Below are 26,750 nucleotides of genomic sequence, written 5' to 3' on the forward strand. Positions count from 1 at the left end.
TACTGCTACTGTCAGCCGATTTTCTACCTAGCAGCCACAGCAATCCTTTTGAAATGCATGCCAGCTCTTCTACTCCTTTGCTCAAAGCCCTCCACGGCTCCCATCTCTCCTGCCATAAAAGCTAAAGCCCCTAAGATGGCCTAGATAATCCAAATCCCATGACCTTTCCCTTGCTCACTCCCCTCCAGCTGTGCTAGCCTTGAGCAGGCCTCATGTGCTCCTCCCTCCCGCTCCCGCTGCCCCGGGAGGCACCGCCCCAAGACGTTCATAGTTCACTCCATCCCCATCTTCCAGTCTCCTTAAATGCCACCTCGGTAAGGCCTTCATGGCTCCCTGACCCCACCTCATCCTCCCGTCCCGCCCTGCTTTACTGTCCTCCATAGCATTTGCCACCTCCTGATATACACCAATTTTCATTGTCTGTCTCCCCCACCAACATATGAGCTCTTGAGGGCAGAGATTTTTCCTTACTCCTGCAGCCCCAGAGCCGGGAGCAGTGCTTGGCCAGAGGAGCCCTCCAAATATTTGTAGGATGAGGCTTAGGACACTTAGTGTGAACCAAGCAGAGGCTGGGACCAGAAACACAAGCCCTAAGCCCACTTTCCCACTCTCCAGGTGCCAGTCCTTTGAGGCTGGTGGATGCCTCATCCCAGCCACTTCTCAAAGTCACAGCCAAGAGACAACAGGAGCAGTGTCTAGGAATACATGTTTGTGCATGGCATGGTGGGGAGCCCTACAGAGACAAAGACCCCAAAACGATTTCTCCCAGCAGCATCCCCCCAGGCCAACTTGCAGTCCCAGTTTAGGGGCCCTGAGTGCGGAGAGGAAACCACAGAGAGAGTCACAGAGACACAGCTCCTGCCTTGGGGACCAGCTGTCAGGACCTCTGAGGTCCCCAGGTGGGCATGTCCCGTCCGGTTCACCACTGACTCCCTGGTTCGTAGAGCCTGCCTGCACACCGGAAGTGTTCAATCAGTGTTCAGCAAAAGCATAAGTGAGCAAATCCCATACAGATAAGCACATGAGGAATGGAAAGATAACCAACATAAGAATCCTCAGTAAAATATTAGTTGACCTAAAACAGCACGCGGACAACAGCTACCACGGACAAGGCCGACAAAAATAGTAAATATATTTTAATCACAGTCACATCGAGGGCAAGTATGTTCTGAGGCAGGAACTGGTGACGGCAGCCAAGGGGAATGGAGAACAGGCTCAGGAAATCTCTTTTCAGTGAGTGCATTTTAAGAAGTAGGACAAAACTCTGCACATCACGACAGAATGTACTTGGTCAACGCTGACTGTGATTATATCATTGTTTTTATTACTGTCTTGACACCCCCCAGTGGAACCACCTGGAAACTGGGAGGCAGAACATGTAGGTTTCTAGACAGGCTCTCCCACCTAACAGCAAGTGGCCTGGAGCACATGGCTTCACCCCGTGAGTTCATCTTCCTCATTCAAAAGATGGGCAGGTTGGGTGGAACACTGTCCTGGCTACCTGGATGCTGGGATGTCCTTCTCTGGGGCTCACTCATTCAGTCCACAAATACGGGTTAAGTGACCTCTGTTCCAGATCCAATTTTGAAATATGCAACATGTTATTATTTACTGTAGTCACCATGCTGTGCAGTAGCTCTCAAAAAAACATTCCTCCTTGGGGCCGGGCGCGGTGGCTCACGCCTGTGATCCCAGCACTTTGGGAGGCCCAGGCGGGCGGATCACGAGGTCAGGAGATCGAGACCGTCTTGGCTAACACAGTGAAACTCCGTCTCTACTAAAAATACAAAAAATTAGCCAGGTGTGGTGGCGGGCGCCTATAGTCCCAGCTACTTGGGAGGCTGAGGCAGGAGAATGGCGTGAACCAGGAGGCAGAGCTCATAGTGAGCCAAGATCATGCCACTGCACTCCAGCCTGGGCGACACAGCAAGACTCTATCTCAAAAAAAAAAAAAAAAAAAAATTCCTCCTTGGCCAGGCCACGCAGATTATACCTGTAAACCCCAGCACTTTGGGAGCCAAGGCAAGAGGATCACTTCAGGCCAGGAGTTCGAGGCCAGCCTGGGTAAAATAGCAAGACTCCGCCTCTACAAAAAAATAAAAAAATACTGGCAGGGCATGATGGCATGAGCTTGCAGTCCCAGCTACTTAGGAGGCTGAGGCAGAAGGATCGCTTGAACTCAGGAGGCAGAAGATGCAGTGAGTCATGATTACACTACTGTAGTCCAGCCTGGGCAACAGAATGAGGTCCCAACGCAAAAAAAAAAAAAAAAAAAAAGCAGGGGGAAAGAGCAGGTGCGTGAAAAATTCTCTCAAGAATTCTGCCAGCACCACTACTAACGGAGCCTCTACAATGTGCAGCAAACCATCCTCGACCCAGTGGGGTGACACCTCCTCAAGAGCTTCCAGTTCGAGGAAAAGAAAGACCCTAGGGAAGAGACATGAGACCCAGAGAAAGGAGCAGATGAACAGGTCAAGGGTGACAGTATCCGTTCACAGCCATATTCCTGAGCACTGGAATGGCTGCAGCAAGGCCACCAGGCTTCGCTGGGAGCCTCCCAGCCACCAGGGAGCAGGGAGAACAACGGGCTAATCAGAGCCATCCTCTGTCTCAAAGGCACTGTGTCTCCAGACACAGGAGACAATGGGACAAGGTGCTGACAGAAGGGGCTGGCCCAGATCAATGGGGTGCCAGTCAGGCCGAAGTGAGAAGGATGGAGATGAGCACAGACACCACCCGGGGTGGCAGCAGCCAGTCCACGAGGCCCGAGAAGAATCCACTTTAGGCAGGAAATAGGGGGTGCTTGTTTCATAAAACAGTAGTAAGGAGCACATTCCAGGTGTGTTTTCTGGATGTGTGTGTAGGCTGGGGATGGGAGGCTGGCAGAGGATGAATCATGGGGCTCAGAGGAGGAGTAAGATCCAAAATTGTGCAGAGTGGCATCTAAGAGATCATCTCATGCAACATCATGTTAACTTTACAACTCCAAACACAGCAGCCCTAAGCAACAGACGGGTTTGGCTTAAATCCCAGCAGCAACAGGGAGCTCACTATCTTCAAGGTACCCATTTATCTGCTGGATGGTTCAATTTTTAGAAAGTTTTTCCTGGACCTAGACCCAAATCTAATGGCCTAGAATCCTTCACCAAGGGTCCTAGGTTCAGTCCTCAATCCTACACATGTTGGAAAACTGTTACTATGCCCCCCTCCAATAGCACTCCATAAAAGACAATTTCCCAACAAAATGAACATTCCCAAATCCTTCATCCAATTCCTATGGAGTGTCGTTTCCACTCTCCCAGTCACCCTCCTCCAGATGACTTCAGACTTGCCAACGCCCCAACCAGAATTAAGCAAACCCAATGCTACAGATGTGACCTGAGCTCCTGGGAGCCAAGCTCCACACCCAGGATGCTACTGTTCTTCTTAGTAACCATGAAGCATGGCTCACTTATATTGTCTTCCATTTATTCTCATTTACTTGTTCAATCAACAAACACTGGCCACCTAGCACTGAGCTAGGTACACGGGATGATGAGAAAAACGCTGTATCATCTTTGTACTCAAAGACACAGCCAACTTAGAGAGATAACAACAAAACTAGATAAATTAAGTAAGGGGAAAAGAACATGCTGCTTATAGGTTCTTGTAGGGAGTGTTTCCTAGAGGCACCCACCCCAGTGCAGAAGGATGACACCAGGAAAGGAGGTGATGCCTGGGGTGAGTCTTAAAATAATGCAGGACTCCTGGGGACAGCCCTGGTGAAGCCACAGGGTCTGGACTTACCGTCCCACCTAAAACAACTGAAAAATTGGACAGAACACACGAAACTACTTCAGACACTGGGCAACAGGCAACACAGGACTACAATCCCTGACAGAAGAATGGAACAAAACAGGCAAGTCCTTTGATTGTCCAGCTTACTTCCTGTAGGCAGCTTCCAGGCAGCAGTTCAGACAACAGGAATCCAAATGGAGTCCAGAGGTCTCACCAAGTTGAGGAGACAGGAATTAGAGTTCATGCAGCTAAGATCCTTAGGGCAGAATACCAGAGAGGAGAGGACAGCACAGAGAGTGCGGGGAGACTTGCAGAAGAGTACCCTGGACTCTCTGGCTGATCTGCACACCAGTGGGGCGAAATCCACAAGACTGAGAAAAAAACCACTGGAAAGTAACAGGCCCAACAATCTGTGGAGCACACACAGGGCCAGACAGAGTTCACATTCCCACCAGCAAGAGTGGACAGACCTTGGCTGGGCACGGTGGCTCACGCCTGTAATCCCAGCACTTTGGGAGGCCGAGGCAGGCGTATCACGAGGTCAGGAGATCGAGACTATCCTGGCTAACATGGTGAAACCCCGTCTCTACTAAAAATACTAAAAATTAGCCAGGCGTGGTGGCAGGCACCTGTAGTCCCAGCAACTCAGGAGGCTGAGGCAGAAGAATGGCGTGAACCCGGGAGGCGGAGCTTGCAGTGAGCCGAGATTGTACCACTGCATTCCAGCCTGGGTGACAGAGCAAGACTCCATCTCAAAAAAAAAAAAAAAAAAAAAGAGTGGACAGACCTCAAAAACACAGGGTATTCGCTAGAATCCTCAGAAGTGTGTTGCCTTAGTAGTGAGGCTAAATGAGCCCTAGACTAAAGGCTGGTCTGAGTCTACCCTAACAAAGCTTAACAGCAAACCTCAAATATATGAAACTGAGCCCAAGTAATTTAAATGAATGCCAGAATAAAGCCCAAAACTACTCAAGGAAATATAACAAAACCCAATATCCATCAACATTAAATTTACAGGATCTGGCATCCAATTAAAAATTAGTAGACATTCAAAGAAGCAGAAAAATAAGGAGAAGAAAAATCATAAATAGAAAAACCAATCAATAGAACAAACCCAAAAATGACAGAGATGATGAAACTAGTAGATAAAGATGAAAAAAACAAGTATTATAAGTACGCTTCAAAGTTCAAGAATGCAGAGGAAAACATCAACATGATAAGACAAAGATACAACAAACACTCAAATGGAATGTCTAGAGATGGGAAATACAACGTCAGAAGTGAAAACTACACCAGAGGAAATTATTGAACATGAGATTACCCACTGCAGAAGATCAGTGCGCTTGAAGACATAGCAATAGAAACTATTCAAAATGAAGCACAGAAGGAAAAAATACTGAAAAAAATAACAACATCAGCAATCTACAGGACAATATCAAACAGTCAAATATCCATATAATTGGGGTACCAGAAAGAAAGGAGAGGGAAGTGGAGACGGAAAAATACTTAAACAACAGCTGAGCAAATTTTCAGATTTGCTAAAACAATGCAGTTAAGGGATACAACAGGCCAGGCACCATGGCTCACACCTGTAATCCCAGCACTTTGGAGGGCCAAGGCAGGTGGATCACCTGAGGTCAGGAGTTCGAGACCAGCCTGGCCAACATGGTGACACCCCATCTTTACTAAAAACACAAAAATTAGCCAGGCGTGGTGACACACACCCATAGTCACACCGCTACTCAGGAGGTTGAGGAGCAAGAATCACTTGAACCCAGGAGGCTGAGGTTGCAGTGAGGCGGGATCACTCCACTGCATTCCAGGCTGGGCAACAGAGTGAGACTCCAGCCACCCCCCCCCCCAAAAAAAAAGAGAGAGAGAGAGAGAGAGAGAAAGCAATGCCATATCTGGAAGCATTTCAAGCAAGGTAGATCACACTGAGAACAATGAAAAATGAAACCTCATGACTGGGAAAGGAAGAAAGAGCTCCAAGTAATTTGGCATTACAGAAACAATACGGACAAAGTGACTCTAAGTGGAGAACGAGGCTGGATGGGAGCAGATGTCAGTCCCCAGCAGGCTCTGTGGGTCTCATGCAGTCACTCAGCCCTCCCTTCCACGCCAAGGATGAACCACCTTGTTCTAGACAGGTGCAACTGATTTTCTGAACCTAAAGGCAAATTTGGCAGTTTTCCTAACAGGAGGGTCCAGAGAACAGAAGCAAGGTCTGGGATCCAAGTTTTAACACCGGAGCCCTCAGCCTGCCCCCTCTTCATGGGAACAACCCAGCTGAGATGGGTCCATCCTTGCACCCTCCATTTGGAACAAAGACAGAGGCAACGAAAACATTCTACCCATCTTTAAGATTCTTCTCCCTGTGACTCCTGGAATCAGGTAACTCTTAAGCCAGAAAGGACTTCAGGGATCATAAACCCCTCACTTGACAGATGGAAAAATCTGAGGCACCAAGAAGTGACATGACTTGCCCCAGGCCAGCTGGGGACCCTGACTCCTACTGGGCAGCTCTTCCCACTGACCCGCTCTGCCTGTCACGTCCGGCTGCACTCTGGCACTCTGCACCGCTCTGGCCGACGTCCTGCATCGGTGCACATCTACACATGCGTGTCTCCACATGTCCACACTAGCTCCTCAGGGGCAGACAGATCCCAGCATCACTGAGCTCCTGAACTTCCACGGAGGAGGTGCTCACACGTCTCCCTCATGTGCACTGAGTGAAAGGGGCTTCTCTGCCTGACTCTGGGAAGAGAGAAAGAGATGAGGACTCCCCAAGCATTTGAGGCCAAGAGCTGTCCCTAGAGCTGTCCCTAGAGATGTCCCTAGCCTGACGTGGGAGAAGGACAGAGAAATTGAAAGAGACATTCAGAGAGGCAGAGAGGCTGATGCACCACCCCAGCCAATGGCTGTTACCAGGCAACTCCCCCAGAGGCATGGATAGAGGGGGGGGGCATTCCTCTGGGCTGTAATTCCTGCTATCTTATCAGATTGGCCCTGGGCCAGCACTGTACTTGCCACCCCTCCTCCAGGAAGTCACAGAAGAGGAAGAGGAAATGGTCTTGAACTTTCCCTCTCTTCCCCTGCCCCCTCCCTGCCATAGTCCTTCCCTCAGCCCCATCCTCCTTGTGGGTTCCGGGGTGAGCATCTCCTCTCAGAGGTTAAGAATGAGCAAATTCTTGGGCTGCTCCTGGAGCCTCGCTTTTTATCATCCTTCCATTCTGGTCAATTCTCAGAAGCCAGTGGCCGGGAATGCCAGAGAGACCTGAGCTCAGCCCACCAAACCCAAAATAGCCACACACGTGCCTCTCTCAAGTCCTCATGGATTTGGCCATTTTGGGTGCATGTTTTCCTCCAAAGCTGCCCACAGACCCTGCTGGGAGCTCTGAGGTGACCCTGGGTTGAGCTGACGCAGACGGGAGCAGGCATGGGAGGCGGAGAGAAACGACAGAATCTGGGTCACAATCCAGAAAGCCTGGCTCCAGCCTCCTCTGCTGAACTGCCCAGACACCCAAGGAAAGCCAGCCTCAGTATCCTCAGCGTGAAATTCTGAGCAGTGGCCTCCTCTTCCCTCAACGTCGTCGCCACCTCTTTCCGGCAAGGCAGCATAACTCCCCTCCCAGAGCCGTGGACACTTTAACAAGGAGCTCCTGACTTAAGAAAGATCCTCTGCAGGCCGGGCGCGGTGGCTCACGCTTGTAATCCCCAGCACTTTGGGAGGCTGAGGCGGGCGGATCACGAGGTCAGGAGATCGAGACCATCCTGGCTAACACAGTGAAACCCCGTCTCTACTAAAAATACAAAAAAAATTAGCCAAGCGTGGTGGCAGGCGCCTGTAGTCCCAGGCTACCCTTGAGTAGCTACTCAAGAGGCTGAGGCAGGACAATGGCGCGAACCCGGGAGGCGGAGCTTGCAGTGAGCCGAGATCACGCCACTGCACTCCAGCCTGGGGGACAGAGTGAGATTCCATCTCAAAAAAAAAAGAAAGAAAGAAAGAAAGATCCTCACTGCCTCTCCTGAGATGTTTGAAACCCCTGCGATATAAAGACGGGTGGTTTTAAAGGAAGCAAGTGTTCTAAGTGTCCTGGGGAAATGGACAAGATTAGGGACACATCTCTTAGATCACAAGTGCAGTATTCATTCATTCATTCAAAAAATATTTCTGTGTCCACCAGGTGCCAGGTAATGAGAAAACAGGGAAAGCACCAGTGAATGGAAAATCAAGGTCTCTGCTCTTCAGAAGGAATAAAGAGACAATGTACAAGAGATACTTAGGAGAGATGTTAGAAATGCCCCTGCCTCTAAGAATGCCAGTGAGGCCGCAGAAGTCCCATGCCAGTAAGTCAGTTCTCCAGCAGGCAGAGCAGACCCTAGAGTTGTGGGGAATCGGGAGGTAGAGGTGGCTGCAAGGTCTCCGAAACACCTCGGTGCACTACAGCACTGGGTTTAGGATGTGGCAGTATCTATTTTAGTTCCTGACTTGAATCAAGAATGTATTAAAGATTATTGATTTTTGCTGGGCGTGGTGGCTCATGCTGTAAGCCCAGTACTTTGGGAGGCTGAGGCTGGCGGATCACCTGAGGTCAGGAGTTTGAGACCAGCCTGACCAACATGGAGAAACCTCGTCTCTGCTAAAAATACAAAATTAGCCAGGAGTAGTGGCAGCCACCTGTAATCCCAGCTACTCGGGAGGCTGAGGCAGGAGAATCGCTTGAACCCAGGAGCAGAGGTTGCGGTGAGCCGAGATTGCACCACTGCACTCCAGCCTGGGCAACAAGAGCAAAACTCCATCTCAAAAAAAAAAAAACAACAACAACAACGAGATAATTGATTTAAAACAACCACCCAAAAAAACAGATATTCCCTTAGGTGTTTCTTTTTTTTCTTTTTTTGGAGACGGAGTCTCGCTCTCTCACTCAGGTTGGAGTGCAGTGGCGCGATCTCGGCTCACTGCAAGCTCCGCCTCCTGGGTTCACGCCATTCTCCTGCCTCAGCCTCTCCGAGTAGCTGGGACTACAGGCGCCCGCCACCACGCCCGGCTAATTTTTTGTATTTTTAGTAGAGATGGGGTTTCACCGTGGTCTCGATCTCCTGACCTCGTGATCCACCCACCTCGGTCTCCCAAAGTGTTGGGATTACAAGCGTGAGCTACCGCGCCCGGCCTCCCTTAGGTGTTTCTTTAAAGCCACGCCATCATCCTATGAATGCCTATGAGGACTGCTGGGCAATAATTTTCTTGGAGAGGCATGGGGAGGCCCCTAGAGTCTTCTACTCTGCTGCAGTTTCCACAAAGAAAAGGTTTGGGAATTTCTCCTCTAGAGGCAATGTTGGGAAGGTGTGCAAAGAAAGCAGGAATCTGGGGGTGGCTTGACCCTACCTCTTAGATTTCATCTCCAAAAGGCCATGCTGATCTCCTGCCACTGCTAGAAACAGAATGCCTCTCCAAGAGGCTGTGGCATTTTAAGAGAAGAGTCCTGGGCTGGGCGTGGTGGCTCACTCATGCCTGTAATCCCAACACTTTGGGAGGCAGAAGAATCCCTTAAGGCCAGGAGTTCAAGACCAGCCTGGGCAACATAGCGTGACCCCATCTCTACAAATAAATAATAATTAGTCAGTCACGGTGTTGCACACCTGTGGCCCCAACTACTCAGGAGGCTGAGGCAGGAGGATTGCTTGAGCCCAGGAGTTGGAGGCTGCAGTGAGCTACTATTGCGCTACTGCACTCCAGCGTCATGACAGAGCAAGACCCTGTCTCTAAAAATAAATAAATAAATACAAATTAACAATAAAACAAAGCAAATCAAGAGAAGACTCCTGAAAACCAAAGAGCCTCCGAAAGAACAAACATCTAATGGCAGGGGTTCCACCAGCCGGCCAAGCTAGTGAAGAGGCATTTGAAGGTAGGATGGGGTCTTTCCCTCAATCCCTCAAACTGTGATTGGCCCAGCTGAGTTTCTTTCCATAGCTGTAACTCACTATCCCCTTCCTATCTCCCATCAACAAATATCTGTTAAGGCCTACTCTGTGTCAGGCACTCTTCTAATGCGGGATCCATTAGATCTGCCCTCTGTTCCCTGCAACAGAAACCTGTGGCTGGGTTGGAGGTGGCATGAGGTAGCCCCCAGCCCCCATCCACGTTCTGTAGCAGAATCAGGAACTGCAGCTGATGCCCTCCCCACTGCCCTGAGGGCACTCAGAGACTCACCAGCTTTTATGGGTGAGCTGGAGACCAGACCCTACCTCTCCACTTTTCTCCCTATGGTCAAATTCACCTTCTCTCTTGCCCCAGAATCAGGATAGGGGCTCACACTCAAGATCCCTACTGCCCCCCAACACCTGGCCCCCAAAGACAGGGTCAAGTCCATCTACTTCGGCTGATGGGCACAGCACAATCAAAGCCAGCTGCAAGGTGGGCCCAGGAAACCAGACTGCCAGCCCATCTCCCAGAACTAGGGGCAATTCTGTGGCTTCCCTCCTTGGCCTAAGTGTGTCCTGCAATTAGTGTCAGCATCCCAAAGGCCAGCGGCCCCAGAAATATTCCCAGAGAAGATAATGTATATGATTCAGGTCAATTCCAGGACTCTGAATGCTTTCCATGTTCCAGGTTCAATCTAACATCAGAATGTGAGCTCCTTGCAGGAAGAGGCCCAGCCTGCAGTGTCCAGGCCAAGAGCAGGCTCGAAGCACTCGCCAGTTCCCCCAGCCCTGGGCATGGTGGCAGGGAGGCCTGCCTACTCATTTCTAACTCCCTCTCAGCCAGTCAACTGCGGCCTCTCTGGGAAAGCCACACACTGGTTCCAAAGATGTTGCTACTGTGCTCCTGAAGAACAATCGTCAGAGCCCAGGAGTCCACTGAGCATCCTCAGGGAAGGACCATCCTTATCCTTACGGGGACATCCAATGTGCCAAACAACTGAGACCCATTTGGATGCGCAGTGGGTAAGGTGGATGATGAAAGTGGGTAGCATCATTTTTTATGTCAAATTAGGTGTGATCATACAGCAGTGAGAGCTCCCTGCTGAGGTAAGGCAGGCATCTCCTCTCAGGGGGCTCTGGCTGTATCCATAGCAATCTTATCCCTTCCTACTTGGCTTGCTGCCTTTAGAGCCCACTCCTGGGTGTTATAGGTGCTGCAGGACTGGGCCCTCAGGAACTATGAGGGAACTGGGTAAAACAGGAATAGACATTTGTGGTCATGAGCAGAAAGAGCTGGGGACTGACATAACTTTACACTTGACTAAAGCTTTCTTATCACACGGAGCACCTGGGCCAAAAGATGCCTCAGACCCTTGAGGAATCAAAGCGCACAATAACAACTTACTGATTCACTGACAGTATGACTTGAGCATGCGGGAGTTTGAATCCATCCTCACAGCCATGGAGAACAAGTAACGGAGGGGTGGAGTGGGGACCTGAGCAGAGAAGCAAGGAGTCAGGGAGGGCCTCGCAGGTCTCTGCTTCTGGGGAATTTACCTGCTACAGGCCTCAAGCTAGCAAGCCCTCAGCTGGAGCAGGCTGAGGAGCTCTATCCAGTTTTTTCCAATTCTATGGCCAAAAGCAGTTTACTGAGGTTTCTTTTCTTGTCCGTGATGCCAGATTTCTCAAAGGTTTGCAGAGTCAGCATTGCATGTTTTTGTCAACACTGAGCACTGATTAATACAAAACCTGTGAGCTGATCAGCTCATTAACCCTGCAACAGGAGCACAATGCTGGCACCCCCAAGTCACCCAGAGGCACTGGGGAGCTCCCAAGGGTGCTGCGGTGCCAGGCCGTACTCCCTCCTCCAACATAAGTCTTCAGCAACTCCTCTCCCACAGCACAGTTAAAGACGCCAGGCCAGAGGCTGAGTTGTGGGGGTGCAGAACGCTTTCACAGTGAACCTTTTCAGCTACAAAACATTTCTTTACTAAAAGCTGCTGAGGGGGAGCAGGGAGACAATAAAACACCAAGGGGATTTCGAACGCGAAAGCCCACTCCGCCTTTGTTCTTATTTGATGAATGCAAAAACCACCCAGCAGTTGACAAGCAAAAGAACACTGCTGCACGGGAAAGTGCATTTCATCAGGTCCAGCCTCAGATCTCCAGGGAGAGGTAAGTTTGATGAATGATTGGCGCTGGGGAGAACTTTTCCACCAGCAGCTCCACTGCAGCATCCTCTAAGCTGGGGTTTGGGGATTCATTAATGACCCATCACTGGCTCTTCCCCTGCCTCCTCCTGCCTCCCTGCCATTGGTGACATTTCACAGGAAGGGAACAGTCACTAAGGCAGGTGATGGGAAAATTAAATATAAAAACGAACACCTTGTGGGAAGTCACAGTGTCAAGTCCATTGTGAGTTGCCTGAGAAGGAAAAGTGAAGTCTGTGAATCATATAGGCCTGGGCCCTCTTATTTCATATCCGAGGTTATGAGGGGCTGGGGAGGAAGCCTGGAGCATAGTGGTTGGGCAAATGAATGAATAAAATCCCAGCAGAGGCCTGGGCCTGGAAGGCCGGACTAGCTTTGTTAAGACCTGTCGCTCACTGACACGTTTTTCAGAGATGCCATGAAAATTAGCACAGAGTACCAAGAAGACAAGCTCTTGGCAGCTTGCAGAGGGCAGGAAGGTTTGACTTCTACAGCTCTTAGAGCCATAGGGCAGGAGACACTGTCTACTACAAAGCCCACGCCTCTGCCAGCGCTAGCCGCGTGCACACACACAACGCACTGACTCCACTTTAAAGGACACCCAACATGAAGATCAAGTGTTTGCCAGTTTCCCTGGATGACCCATCTGGGGACGAACAGTGATCTGGGAGGAGAAGGGGTTTGCACCATCTTCCAAAGATCAGTGGGGTCTATTCTTCAGCATTCCTCATTATCTGTGGGATCTATTCCTCACGCTTCTGGGCACAGGGAGGGATCGCATGCCTGTGTCCTCCCCACCTGGAACACACATGCCTTCCTTGTGCCATGGCCAGCCTTCCTTGTGCCATGGCCAGCCTTCCCACCAAGAGGTGGAGTCTGCCCGCCCCCGGAGTTCTGCTGGTCCCATGACTTGCTTTTACCAGCAATCAACAGACACTGTGTGTGTGAGGCTTCAGAGCCTAGATATTAAGAGGTCTTGTAGACTGTTTTCATCTAAAAAGCTAGTTTCCTTGACAGTGAGAAACCACACAGTGGGGGAGACGCCCAGCTGACAGCCAGCACCAACCACCAGATATATGATGAAGCTTCCTTGGGCTGTCCAGGGCCTGCAGAGCCACCAGCTGACTGCTACCGCATTAATAAGCCCAGGCAAGACTGCAGAGACCAGCCCAAAAGGCTAACCCACAGAACTGGGAGCAAAGAAAATGGTGTTTGTGTCAATCCACTATATTTTGGGTTGGTCTATGCAGCATGGATCTCAGTGATGTGGCCGGGCGCAGTGGCTCACGCCTTTAATCCCAGCACTTTGGGAGGCTGAGGTGGGCGGATCACAAGGTCAGGAGATCGAGACCATCCTGGCTAACATGGTGAAACCCCATCTCTACTAAAAATACAAAAAACTTAGCAGGGCATGGTAGTGGGTGCCTGTAGTCCCAACTACTCAGGAGGCTGAGGCAGGAGAATGGCGTGAACCTGGGAGGCGGAGCTTGCAGTGGGCCGAGATCACGCCACTGCACTCCAGCCTGGGCAACAGAGTGAGACTCCATCTCAAAAAAAAAAAAAAAAAAAAAAAAAAAAATCTCAGTGATGAATGATAGAAAATCCATTCAGCAAGTCTGTGCAACTATGGAAAAGAATAAGGTTGTTCTGAATGCACTGATGTGAAAAGATGCCTAAAGAACGGGCAAAACAGTAAGTTGAATTCAATTCTATTTATGGAAATTGAGAAGATAAATAGGTAGACGGCTGGATGCTAGTCTATCCAGAAATATCTGGAAATAATACAAACCAAAGCATTAACAGTGATTATCTCTGATGGGTAGGATTAGGGGAAATTTTCCTTTTCTATAATTTATGTGATGTTTGGATATTATAATGAGCTTTTATTAGTTTGCAACAAAAAAGGATGCTTTTATTTTATTTATTTATTTATTTATTTTGAGACAGGATCTCACTCTGTTGCCCAGGCTGGAGTACAGCGGTGTGATCACAGCTCACTGTAGCCTCAAACTCCTATGCTCAGGCAACCCTCCCACTTCAGCCTCCTGAGTGGCTAGGACTACAGTTATGCATGCCTGGCTACGTTTTTTAATTTTTTGTAGAGTCAGGGTCTTGCTGTGTTGCCCAGGCTGGTCTCAAACTCCTGAGCTCAACTGATCATCCCACCTCACCCCCCCAGAGTGCTGGGAGTACAGGCGTAAGCTACCACACCCAGCCAAAAGGATGCTTTTTTTAAAAAAATTCACCTTGAGACCAGGTGCACTGGCTCAAACCTGTAATCCCAGCACTTTGGGAGGCCGAGGCGGGCAGATCACAAGGTCAGGAGATCAAGACCATCCTGGCCAACATGGTAAAACCCTGTCTCTACTAAAAATACAAAAATTAGCCAGGCGTGGTGGCACATGCCTGTAATCCCAGCTACTTGGGAGGCTGAGGCAGGAGAATCCCTTGAACTAGGGAGTCGGAGGTTGCAGTGAGCCGAGATCGCACCACTGCACTCCATCCTGGGGGACACAGCAAGACTCGTCTCAAAAAAAAAAAAAAAAAATTCACCTTGAATTCTGCTACAATCTAATTTTTCCTATAATGTCCCTTTTATTTATTTTTTTTTTGAGATGGAGTCTTGCTCTGTCACCCAGGCTGGAGTGCAGTGGTGGGATTTCAGCTCACTGCAAGCTCCACCTCCCAGGTTCATGCCATTCTCCTGCCTCAGCCTCCCGAGTAGCTGGGACTACAGGCACCTGCCACCACGCCTGGCTAATTTTTTGTATTTTTAGCACAGACAGGGTTTCACCGTACTAGCCAGGATGATCTCATCTCCTGACCTCGTGATCCGCCCCTCGGCCTCCCAAAGTGCTGGGATTACAGGCATGAGCCACCACACCCGGCCTACAATGTCCCTTTTCATCCTGTCATTCCACTGTTCAAAGACCAACACTGGCTCCCACCACCAGCCTCCCACGCCTGAGCTGCTCCGAGCAGTATGTCAGGTGCCCCAGAGGGAACAGCTCACCCTCTCCTGCAGGCCACACCTGTCCCCACCCCAACCAAGCTCGCGGCCGGCACTACAACCCCTCAGAGACCTTTCTCTTCCCTCCCTAAATCCCAGCCCTCCCTCAAGGCCCAGCCTGATCCCCTCTGAGTTTCTCATATGGATGCCGAGGAAAAGTTCCACCAACCCTGCCCTGAATTGCATGGTCTCCAGTGTTCTCCCTGCACTGCGGGCACGAACTGCTCTGTCCAGGAGACCTTCACAGACACAGGCCACCACCAGCTCCAGCTTCTCTGGCCAACAGTGGGGGCAGGCTGAGCCAAGACAGGTTGTTCCAGCCCCCTCCCCTCTCTGCCGGCCACAGCCTGGATGACGGGTGACAGCCAGACCTGGAGATTCGCCCCCAACCCGACCCATCCCCAGCAGCAAGTCCGTGGAAGCCAATTTGAAATGGCTGCTAATTTGGAGTGACTCACACCATGGGTGATGATGTAAGCGCCTCTAGGTCCCACATGCTGCAGACAGCACTCAAAATGGTCGAACAAATCCAAACTCTGGCTTCAAACCTAATTGCTTTCCTGGGGGACCCAATGGCTCTTCCTCACTCAGGTCTTTGCAATCCGTATGTCCAGTTTTTAAACAAAGCTGTTTAGAATCTCCCAGGATTAAAACAAGTGGAAAATTGCAAGCCCAGACCTCTACCTCAATTTTCTCTAAAACAAAACACATCATTCTGCATGTTCACACACCGGAAAGACACAGTTCATTCAAACTCAGCTGGGCACCCTGCCCCTGTGAGCCCTCCTGTACAGCCTGGCCCTGAGAGGGGGCTGGGGACTTGCTGAGGCAGGATCTGCTCCTACTGTCCCTGGCACTGCCACTCCCAGGGCTTGTCAGAGAGCTTCAGGCCCCCAAGCCTCAGTCTCCACACTGGCAGGTGGCCAGGGGAGAGGCTGTCAGCAGAGTTCCCAGGTACTGTGTCCAGGTTTTACCCTGCCCTCTAAGGGGAAGGCACTCACATCACAGGTATATACTGACATTTTTTTTTTTCCGAGATGGAGTCTTGCTCTATTGCCCAGGCTGGAGTGCAGTGGCTGATCTTGGCTCACTGCAACCTCCGCCTCCCAGGTTCAAGCAATTCTCCTGCCTCAGCCTCTCGAGTATCTGGTATTACAGGTGTACACCACCAAGCCCGGCTAATTTTCGTATTTTTAGTAGAGATGGGGTTTCACCATGTTGGTCAGGCTGATCTCGAACTCTCGACCTCATGATTCGCCTACCTTGGCTTCCCACAGCGCTGGGATTACAGGTGTGAGTCACTATGCCCAGCCCCTTTTTTTCCTTGAGACACGGTCTCACTCTGTCACCTAGCTGGGAGTGCAGTGGTACAATCATGGCTCACTACAGCCTCAACTTTCTGGGCTCAAGCAATCCTCCTGCCTCAGCCTCCCGAGTAGCTGGGACTACAGGCACACACTAACTACCACACCTGACTAATTATTTTTCTATTCTTATTAGAGACGAGGTCTCACTATGTTGTCCAGGCTAGTCTCAAGCAGTGCTCCCGCCTTGGCATCTGAAAGTGCTGGGCCTACAGATTTGAGCGACTGAGTCTGGCCTATACTCATCTATTGAGAGTGCACCCATGGGCCCCTCCAGTAAGTGCCAAAACAATGCAGAGTGCCCTCCCACAGAGACCCATGCAAGCACACCCAGCACACATGTAAGGCAAGTGTGTGCACAGTCACTAACACCCACGCATGTGCATGGCTGCACCCTGTTTCAATCTTGCTCTGAGAATCCCTCCCACCCCAGCTCACTTCCCTCACCTGTTCACTGTCCTTAGAGGCCCTCTCCCTGACCCTGAACCTGACACATTCCCCACACTGCAAGGGGAGGGACCAGACTGTGAGTGTTCCCAGCAACATGTGCACCCCATGACTGGAGGCAGTGTGCCCGCAAGTGTGCGCACAGCCAGGGTCACTGCCCACGAGGGCTCAAGGGGGTTGCCTCAGACACAGCTGGACTTTGTTCTGGCTGCACAATAACATATTCACTTTAATTTTTGCTTGTAACCTGAAGAAGGGCCATTTTTCAAATTTGCATAAACGTGCTGTAAGAGTTAGCAGCAACCCTAAGCTACTAAGGCCAAGGCCAAGGCCTCACCAAGATCCTGTACCCCAAAGGCCACAAGACCCTCCAGCCTTCCTGCAATAACAGCAGAGCCTCCCCAGCAGGTGGGGGGATTTCAGGGGGCACTTACTGAGCTTCCTGACTCTTCAGACCCCCTGGACTGCTCTCTACCCCATCCTTTCCTGTTCCTATCACAAGATCAGATGTTTTAAAAATGATGATCATTGAGAGTAGAAATGGTCACAAGACTCTCAGAAAGTGAGTGAATATTCCAAGTATCATCAATTTCCAGCCATCCACTGCAAGGGAGCTTGAGAGAAAACAGAGGGCGGAAGGGGTGTGGTAAATCAAAGCACAGATAATACTAAACAATAGGCCAAAAAAAAATCTACATTTGGCTCCAAAGTATTGGGCTGAAATGCAGAGAGGATCATGCTCCCAACTCCAGATGCCAGTAAAGGGGTTCTTCTGTCTCCTTCCCATTCTGAAGAGCACCCTCCTGGTTCAGGCTAAAATTCTGGTTATGCTTTTGGTTTGAGAGCAAGGAGAGAGTTTGGAAGCTAACCTGCTCCAGGCAGATATTCTCATTTCGTTATGCTGTGGCTATGACTGAAGTTGAAGTGATTAACATGCAGGGCTGGGGTCCAGCAATGGAGGCTCACTCCTCACTGCCTCAGGCAGGGGCACAAAGAAGAGTTAGAACCAAATCAACAGCAGAGCCGTCAGCACAGGACAGAAGTCAGGCAGTAGGATCCCGCCATTCGCCACTCACGGGGCAGGGGATCATCTCTGCAAACAACCTCCACCCCCAGTCCGGCTCCTATCAGAAGTCAGCATCTCCAGTTCACTCATTAACTTCACTCTTTCCTCCTACATCCACCTCCAGGTCAGAGGCCGAGAAGGCACCAGTCAGAGGCAGAAGGCAGGCCCACGGACTGGAAGCCAAAACCCAGGCATACCAACTCATCCCACCTCAGAAACCACCTCCAGCAGAGCCAGAAAGAACCTTGGCAGTGGGTCACCCAACCTGCCGCTTTGTAGGTGAGGAGAATGGCCTGAAGAAGGCAATCAACTTGCCCAAGTTCGCACAGCAGTTAGAGGTAGGAGCAGGAGCCAGGACAAGAACCTCCCACCCCAGAGCTGGTCAACATCCCAGAGCACGGCTCCAGAGCATGACAAGAAATGGCAAAACCAAAGCCCCCTGGAGCCACAGCCATCAGAGAGGATCAACATCCTGTCTACTGAGGCCTTCGCTCACGTCTCCCTCACTTGGGTTTCAACGCAGACGCACAGAAGAAAGACAGTCATCTGGATAGACACGGCTGGTGATGTCAGGGGCTATCTGTGTCTCCCCACGGCCATACAGGCCTCCTGGGGAGCCCTTCACCAAGTTCTGTCTGTCAGGGCCCACCAGGAACAGGCCCCACAGGATGTGGGGGACATGCCGCACAGCAGGATGGTCATTCCCTTGTCCTTAAGCCCTTCCCTCTCTGCCGCCCGGTTTTTGTTTTTTGTTTTTTTTTTAATAGGGACAAAGTTTTTCTATATTGCCCAGTCTAGTCTTGAACTCCTGCCTCAGCCTCCCAAAGTGCAGGGATTCCAGGCGTGAGCCACTGCACCTGGATGGCTGCTGCCTGATCTTCACCAAACTAATTTTCCTCCACCCAAGCCCACGTGCCTGGCTGCACTGCACCATCCAGTGATATGCGGTGCCTCAAATCCCAGAGCTGCAAGAATGAAAGCAGACACCCATCCGGGCCCCAGGGAGGCGGGAGGAGGACTTAAAATGGGAGCTCAGGCATTCCTGCCGCAAGCAGGCTCAGGGAGGGACCTGGAGCGGATTCCCAGAGTCAGTTAAGAACAGCCGCAGGTCTGCATTAGAAAAGGCAGGCGCTGCAGAGTCATAGCATCTGGGCTGGAGCCCCTGCTCTGGCTAACACTATGTGGGCCTTACCTGCTGCCACTGGTAAAGGAGGGGGACTTGACAGCTACCCCATGGGACCTTTGTGAAAGTTAAATAAGATTTAAATTATAACTTCATCTGATTAAGTTAAATTGGTTGTGGACATTTGTAAAGGGTCTAAAACTGAGACTGATGATGATGACAAATATGAATACTGGCATCCTAATATAACGTACAAGGCATGGCAGGACAATAAGAGGTTCCTGGCCACTCTTGGGGAACCAAATAATCCCTGCTGGAACTCACAGACAAGAGAATGTTTGGCAAGATGAGCCACCAGCCAGCACCATTCCGCCCCCTCTCCCTGCTCCACCGACTACACCACTGGGTTCAGGGAAGGTAAGATTTTACAAATCACCCAACAGGGAGAAGCTGCAGGAGAAAACACACATAAATTAAACATAAAAAGGCCCAGGTCAGTAAACAGCACCCCAAAGGAACCTGAATCAGCACCGTCCACCCCCACTGTCTGGCTGCCTGGTCTGTAGTCTGGCACAGCGGAGGCCTCGATGCACAAGTGCTAGGAACAATGAACAAAACATCAGCAAGACCCCCAGGAGCCTGGAGGAGCAGAGAAGAGGGCCCCATAAGGGTCCTGGTGGAGGGCAGTGGGCAGACCAAGATGGAGACACTGAGGATTGGCCAGGACTCCTGCATCTGCTCTTCTGGCCTGTTGTGGGAGGCCCCTCCACCCTGGCTCCCAAGCCTGCTGGGAGGAGACAGGAAGCAGGAAGTTACAGGCCTCTCCCTAGGCTTCCTCCACACAAATGGGGTGGCCAAGAAAGAATCTAAGAGTACCATCAGCCACCAATCAGAAATAGTGGGGAGGAGATAATTCTTGCCTGGCCCCCAAAGCCCAATTTAAGGAGCTTAGAAAATCAAAGCCAGGAGTCAGGGCAGGACAACTAGAAAATGTCAGCATCCTCTTCTATCCTGACCAACCCACAGTTAAAGGGCAAGAAAGACCTTGACTTCAGATGGAGTTTATAACACACAAACGTTCAGAGGCCCTGCCCCACAATGGACCTGGACCAACACTGACCTGTTCTCTCTGCACTTCCTGCAAACACCTTGGCTGCTGACAAATAAAAGAAGGTTCCAGGATATTCCTGCAGGAAGGCAAAAAATTAGGTCATCACTTTGGTAAGAAGCCACTCTAGGGTGAATTCTGTCCATCACGGACCACTCTTTGGGGCAGCAGTCCCCTACCAAGAAACTGCTCACTCAACAAATGGAGAAGGCCAGAAATGGCAAACAGGAAGGCAGTGTGCTAATGCCATTCAGTTGGTGGTGGGTACCCAAGGCATTATGAGCAGAACCCAAGCCCTGGCCCAGCAGAAAAGACAGCTGCAATTGATTAGTGATGTCTGCCATGGGCAGTTACAGAAGTAACAGAATCCCCGCCATATATTTGTCATCCCTGGGGTAGACCTTTGTCATCCAAGGATTTAATATTACAATTTTGGCCACTCACAGTGACCCAAAGTTTCAAGATATGTAAAAGTGTGTAAACTTACTGAGATGTGTTTGCATCGCATATGCTATGAGGTCAATATAAAGGAACGGGCCACCTTGTTGTTTTCATCTCTACCACATTCAAAGTTACTCTTATGGCGCAATAAAAACTTGGTGGAAAATAGCCATCAAGTGAGAAATAAAACTGCAGCAGAAACCGAAAGGGCAGTTAACTTGGGGTGTGAGGATATATACAGGAAACATTTGACTCTGCAGAAACATGACTCCAGAGAAAGCCAGGCCCATGAACAAATATTGCTGTGGATACAAATTTGGGATGCTAGAAAGTGCAAGATTCATTTCTTGAGATCGTGAGGGGTCCACTGTGCCTACTCTGTTCTGTGCCTCACAGCAGTGAATTCACGGTCAAGGAGAACATCAGAGGGACTTAGAATCCATGCCCTGAAGGGGCTTGCAATCTAGTTGACGAAACAATACCTACTGGAAACAGCAAATGGCATTGCATTTTCACAATCACCCAGCACAGAATCAGCTTCAATTCCCCTTCACCTTCATCCTATCCTCACCTCCCCATCCAATCAAGTTACAAATGATCCTGATCCTACTTCCAAAATGTCTCAGGTTCATTGCCTCCTCACCATTCCTCACAAGTGCTCAGCCACTCTCCCTGCCATGACGCCCCCTCTTCACAGACCTCAGATTTACCCTCCTTAAGCCCAGCCCTGCTTCTCTTACCCTTGCTCAAAACCTGCAAACTTCCCAGGGCCTCTCAAGGTTGATGGCTATCTCCACAGCACCAGTTTAATGCTGGCACATGGTGGACACTCAAGTTCTCTTGGAAGAATGAATGGACAGATAAAGTTCTTGGCTGGTGATTTGAAAGCCACCCACAATACAGCTGTTATCTACCTGCCCAATCTCTCCTCCATGGCTTCCCTGCACACATGCCACACCTGGCCCACCTGCACCATTCACAAGCACCAATCAACTTTCTCAGCGCCTAGCCCCAGGCTGATCCTTCCTCCTACCATTGAAATGCAAGCTCTTCTCCGGGGTTCGTGTCCACCACCACCTGCTGCATGAAATGGTGCTCCTCAATCAAGGTGACTGAACTGTTTCAACCCACATAACATTCTGCTCTTAGAAGCCATTCACCTTGTCCTTTGAATTGTCATCTTTTGAACCCGTTTCTCAACTCTTTACTGGCTTATAAGCCCCATGAAGATAAGGACGTTTATCTTTTTTATTTTTGCAGCATCAGAACTTAGCATAGACTTTTTTTTTTTTAAGAGACAGAATTCTTGCTCTGGAGTGCAGTGACACAATTACGGCTCACTGAAGCCTCGAACTCCTGAACTCAAGCAATCCTTCCACCTCCAGCTGGGACCATAGGTCCACAGGTGTGTACCACCACAGGTGTGTACCACCACACCTGGCATATATATATATATATATATATATATATATATATATAGTTATATATATATATACACACACACGATTTTTTAGATACAGAGGCCTCCCTATGTTGCCCAGGTGGTCTCAAATCCGTGGGCTCAAGTGATCCTCCCGCATCAGCTTCCCAAAGTACTGGGATTATAGATGTGAGGCACTGCATCCAGCCCAGCACAGACTCTTATACATGTGACACATACACTGTTTGTGGAGTTCACTAGAGAACCACCCAAGGAAGTATATAAAGGCCAGGGGCAAAACGAAGACAGAAAATGCCATAGGAGTTCCCAGGAAAAAGAGGTTCATTTGGGATGGGATGCCAGGGTCTTGAAAGGAGCTCAGACATGAGAAAAGTCTTGAAGGAGGAGAAGGATGGAAGAACTATCCAGGAAGGTGGAAGAGGATGAACTAAGGGGCCAAGAAGGAAGGCGCAAAGCATGCCTGGGAGATGAGTCTGGCTAGAACCAAGGGTTCCAGGAGGGAGAAGAGTGGCGATAAGGCTAGATGGGCAGGATGCTGAATGCCAGGCAAATGCACCTGGATGAGATCCACTCCCTCTTAGTCAGTGAGGATGACAACCACTGCAGACTGGGCCCTCATGGTAGAGAAAAGAAGTCTTGTCCTCTCTTGTTCCAAGCATATTAGTCCAGTCTCCTCCACGAGGTTATAAATAACAGCCACCATTTACTGCACACCTGCTGTATATGAGGCCCTGAGCTACGTGCCTTACATACATCAGCTCATGGCTCCTTCACAACACCCTGAGTACTTGGTATTGTTACCCTCACTTTGCAAGCAGGGAGCTGAGGCTAAAGGAGGTGAAGGCACCTGCCCAAGTCCCAACCCACTCACTCATTCACTCAACAGTGCTGGCTGGCCCTGGGGTTACAGGCCTGCGACAAGGGGGCACTCCCTCCAGCCACCCCATGTTCAAGGGCTTCCCACCTAAGCTGGGCTGCTTCTCCACAACTCTCCCGATTAATTCCTCAAGGTCAGCATTTACTAAGCACACAGCAGGAGCTTAATAAAGCTAAACAGACAGAATAGTGGCTGCCAGAGGCTGGGAGGAGGGGGAAACAGTTGTTTCATGAATATTAAATCTTCAGCTTTACAAGATAAGATAATTTCTGGAGCTCTGTTGCACAACAATGTAAATATACTTAATGCTACTGAACTGTACACTTAAAAATGGCTAAAATGTACACTTAAGATTTTACATTTGCCGGGTGTGGTGGCTCATGCCTGTAATCCCAGCACTTTGGGAGGCCGAGGAGGGTGGATCACAAGGTCAGGAGTTCAAGATCAGCTTGGCCAACATGGTGAAACCCTGTCTCTACTAAAAAAAATACAAAATTTAGCCGAGGGTGGTGGCAGGCGCCTGTAATCCCAGCTACTGGGGAGGCTGAGGCAGGAGAATCGCTTGAACCCAGGAGGCGGAGGTTGCAGTGAGCTGAGATTATGCCACTGCACTCCAGCCCGGGAGACAGAGTGAGACTCCATCTCAAAAACAAAAAAGAAAAAAAAAAGATTTTACATTCAGTGTTTTTTTAACCACGATTTAAAAATTTTTTTATATAAAGCACACTTCCTAATTGATTGAGTGGCTGCCAATATCTTCCACTGTTAATTATCTGATGCTGGAAGAGACTCTAGAATATTTCTAATCCAATATACCACCAAAACAGGGAGTTGGAAAGAGGAGGTAAATTGCCCAAGGTTGCACAAATAGGTGGTGCCAGGTGAAGACAAGGCTCAACATAGAGGAAAGGGGCTGGGCGTGGTGGCTCATGCCTGTAATCCCAACACTTTGGGAGGCCAAGGTAGGAGAATTGCTTGAAGCCAGGAGTTCAAGACCAGAGACCAGCCTGGGCAACATAGCACAACCCTGTCTCTACAAAAAAAAAAAAAAAAAAAAAAAAAATGTTTTAATTATCTGAGCATGGGGCCTGCACCTATAGTCCCAGCTACTCGGGAGGCTAAGGTGGGAGGATCACTTGAGCCCAGGAGTTGGAGGCTGCAGTGAGCTGCTTGCGTCCCTGTTCTCCAGCTCAGGCAACAAAGCAAGACCCTGTCTCAAAAAAAAAAAAGAAAAAAAAAATAGAAGAAGGGGCTGAGTACAGTGGCTCACGCCTGTAATCCCAGCACTTTGGGAGGCCAAGGCAGGCGGATCACCTGAGGTCAGGAGTTTGAGACCAGCCTGGCCAATATGGTGAAACTCCATCTCTACTAAAAATACAAAAATTAGCCAGGTGTGGTGGTTGGCACCTGTAATCCCAGCTACTTGGGAGGTTGAGGCAGGAGAATCACTTGAACCCAGGAGGCAGAGGTTGCAGTAAGCCGAGATAGTGCCATTGCACTCCAGCCTGGGCAACAAAAGCAAAAGTCTGTCTCAAAAAATAAAATAAATAAAATAGAAGAAGGGCAGAGAGGCAGATGGCAGAATAGATGGCACAAGGCAGGAAAGTCAGAAGCCAGGGTTCAAGTTTTGCTTCTTTCACTTAATGAGCTTTGTGACCTTAGATAAGATACTTATTCTCTCTGAGTATCATTTTCCTAACATATAAGAAGAAAATTAAAAGTAACAAACTTCAGCCAATGTGGTGGCTCACACCTATAACCCCAGCACTTTGGAAGGCCAAGGCAGGTAGATCACTTGAGGTCAGGAGTTCAAGACCAGCCTGGCCAACATGACAAAACCCCATCTCTACTAAAAATACAAAAATTAGAGGGCGTGGCGACACGTGCCTGTAATCCCAGCTACTCAGGAGGCTGAGGCAGGAGAATCGCTTGAACCTGGGAATCGGGGGTTGCAGTGAGCTGAGATCCTGCCACTGCACTCCAGCCTGGGCAACAGAGTGAGACTCAAAAAAAAAGTAACAAACTTCAGAAGATTATGTATGAATTAAATAAAATTATATACAGCTAATGTAATGTGCATAGAAAACACTTGGCCAGCTATGAATTACTTTATCAACACTAGTTATTAATATTAAATATCTGTTCATAGGTTTAAAAAGCCCTGCCAGAATATTAAAATCTGATTAAACCAGACCAAAAAAAAAAAAAATCCTACTCTCACCTGTTCAGGGACTTGCACACAGGGGGTCTTCAGTGAGTGAGAGTAGAACTGAATTACACTTCAAGTTTTATCTACCCCAATACTCTCCCTCCAACCCACAGCCCAGCTGCATCAGCCATGCCAAGAGCAAGCCGAGGGTAGGAAGCCGATGTAATGGTCTGCCTCTCTGGCTGCATTCCTTAGCTAAATATAAATGATTTGTCCAGGCTATTGTTTGAAATTATCCATAATCCCTCTCCTCCCCTCCCCATTACTTATGATGGCAAGCTAGCTGTGTATCTCTATAGCAAAGCATATATTCAACATTCTCTGTGGCTATTTTCAGTAAAGAGAAGGGAGCTGGCAGGTATATATAGGGATCCTCGCATGAGTCTTCAGTTTTCTCCACTAGTCCAGGAAAGCTTCCTGGAGGAGGAAATACCTGAGTCACCCCAGGGAAAAGGACAGCTGCAGGTCAGAAGGGCACGCGCACATAATGAGAGATTGGGTCTCTGAACCAAGAGTGGTAAGCCCCTGCCTTCTTACCCCCCATTTTGGTGATGCGAGAAAAAGGTAGCTCAAGGGATCCCATACTAGCCCAAGCTTCCCCAGACAATACAAGCATTTGGGGGAAGATGAAGAGGTGACTCGTATATTTTTCAAAGAGGGAGGAGATCCAAGACCCCAGTTCCCAGATGTACAAGTACAAATACTGCTCTTACAACAAGCCAGTTTCTTGTTTGGATCTTTTTTTAAAAACCACAAGAAAGTTTTTTGAAGTCCCAAACTTGAATGCACAGATGGGCTAGATCTCCAACTTCGGGGTGTGCCAGAGTCCTGTCACTCCTAGTGCTGATCTTCCAGCAGTGGCCCAGGGAGTGGTCGCGGGTGCCGGGGGGCTGCAGGCCATATCCCCAGTCCGAAGGCCCTCTGGCCCTCTTTGGGGTCCTTGTATAGACTGTCCCAAGCGGTGCACTGGGTCACACAGTTGGAAACCCTTGCCGGCCCCGGGGACTCCCTTTCTGAAACGGTCTTCCTCGGAACCATCCCCTGGAGGACCCCACTTCGCTCAGTGCCCGGGCCCCGCACCCATCCGCCCCTTCCCGGCCCGCTTCCCGCACGGCGCCTACTCTGTTCCTCGTTCTCTCGTCCCACCGCCGCCCTGCCCACACCGCCTCCCGTGGGCGCCCCCGGCCGCTCCCCCTTCTCGGGTCCCGGCCTGGGGGTGCCCAGCCCGCCCTGCGCCGGCTCAAGGCCGCGCAACTCTGCACGCTCACGAGAGCCGCCTCGCCGCCCGCCGCCCGGGCCGCACTCACCGCGCCCGCAGGACTTGGGGGTCTCCGCTCCGCTCGCGCTCCAGCACCGCCGCCGCCGCCGCCAGCGGAAACAGGGGGCGGGGCCTGCCCGGGAATGGCGAGCCTGCGGGGCTGGGCTGCCCGGGGGGCGGAGCGGGGAGGGGCGGAGTGGGGAGGGGCTGGGCTGCCCGGGGGGCGGAGCGGGGAGGGGCGGAGTGGGGAGGGGCGGGGCAGAGAAGGAGTGCAGGGCTGAGGGGGGCGCCAGCGCCAGTGCCCTGCACTGCCCCAGGCTGGGTCCCCTGCGTTAAAGGAGGGGGAGCCCGGGGACGGGGCACGGGTGCCCTCTCGGGGTTCCGGAAGCCTCCCTCCCCGCCCCGCCGCCCGCATGCCCCGACCGGCCGCTCCTCCGAGGTGCTATGATCACGCCTTCCCCCTGCGGCGAACGGGCCTCTTCCCAGGGTAG

At 50.4% G+C, this 26,750-nt stretch overlaps 1 protein-coding gene across 2 annotated transcripts in view; it reads right to left on the reverse strand.

Moving 5' to 3' along the window:
- Nucleotides 1-26,425, reverse strand: part of TSPAN9 (tetraspanin 9) — a 206,199-nt gene extending 179,774 nt beyond the window's left edge. Inside the window, exons 1-2 of one of the 2 annotated variants that reach the window (XM_055281095.2) lie at nt 26,309-26,425; nt 20,046-20,112 (exon numbers count right to left, since the gene is read on the reverse strand). The gene's annotated coding sequence lies outside the window, so the exon portion shown is untranslated. The remainder of the gene's footprint in view (nt 1-20,045; nt 20,113-26,308) is intronic. The other variant, XM_055281096.2, reaches the window with a different exon arrangement.
- Nucleotides 26,426-26,750: the final 325 nt, after the last annotated feature.

Source organism: Symphalangus syndactylus, chromosome 5 (genome assembly GCF_028878055.3).
Source record: "Symphalangus syndactylus isolate Jambi chromosome 5, NHGRI_mSymSyn1-v2.1_pri, whole genome shotgun sequence".
In the NCBI taxonomy this organism is placed as follows: Eukaryota; Metazoa; Chordata; class Mammalia; order Primates; family Hylobatidae; genus Symphalangus; species Symphalangus syndactylus.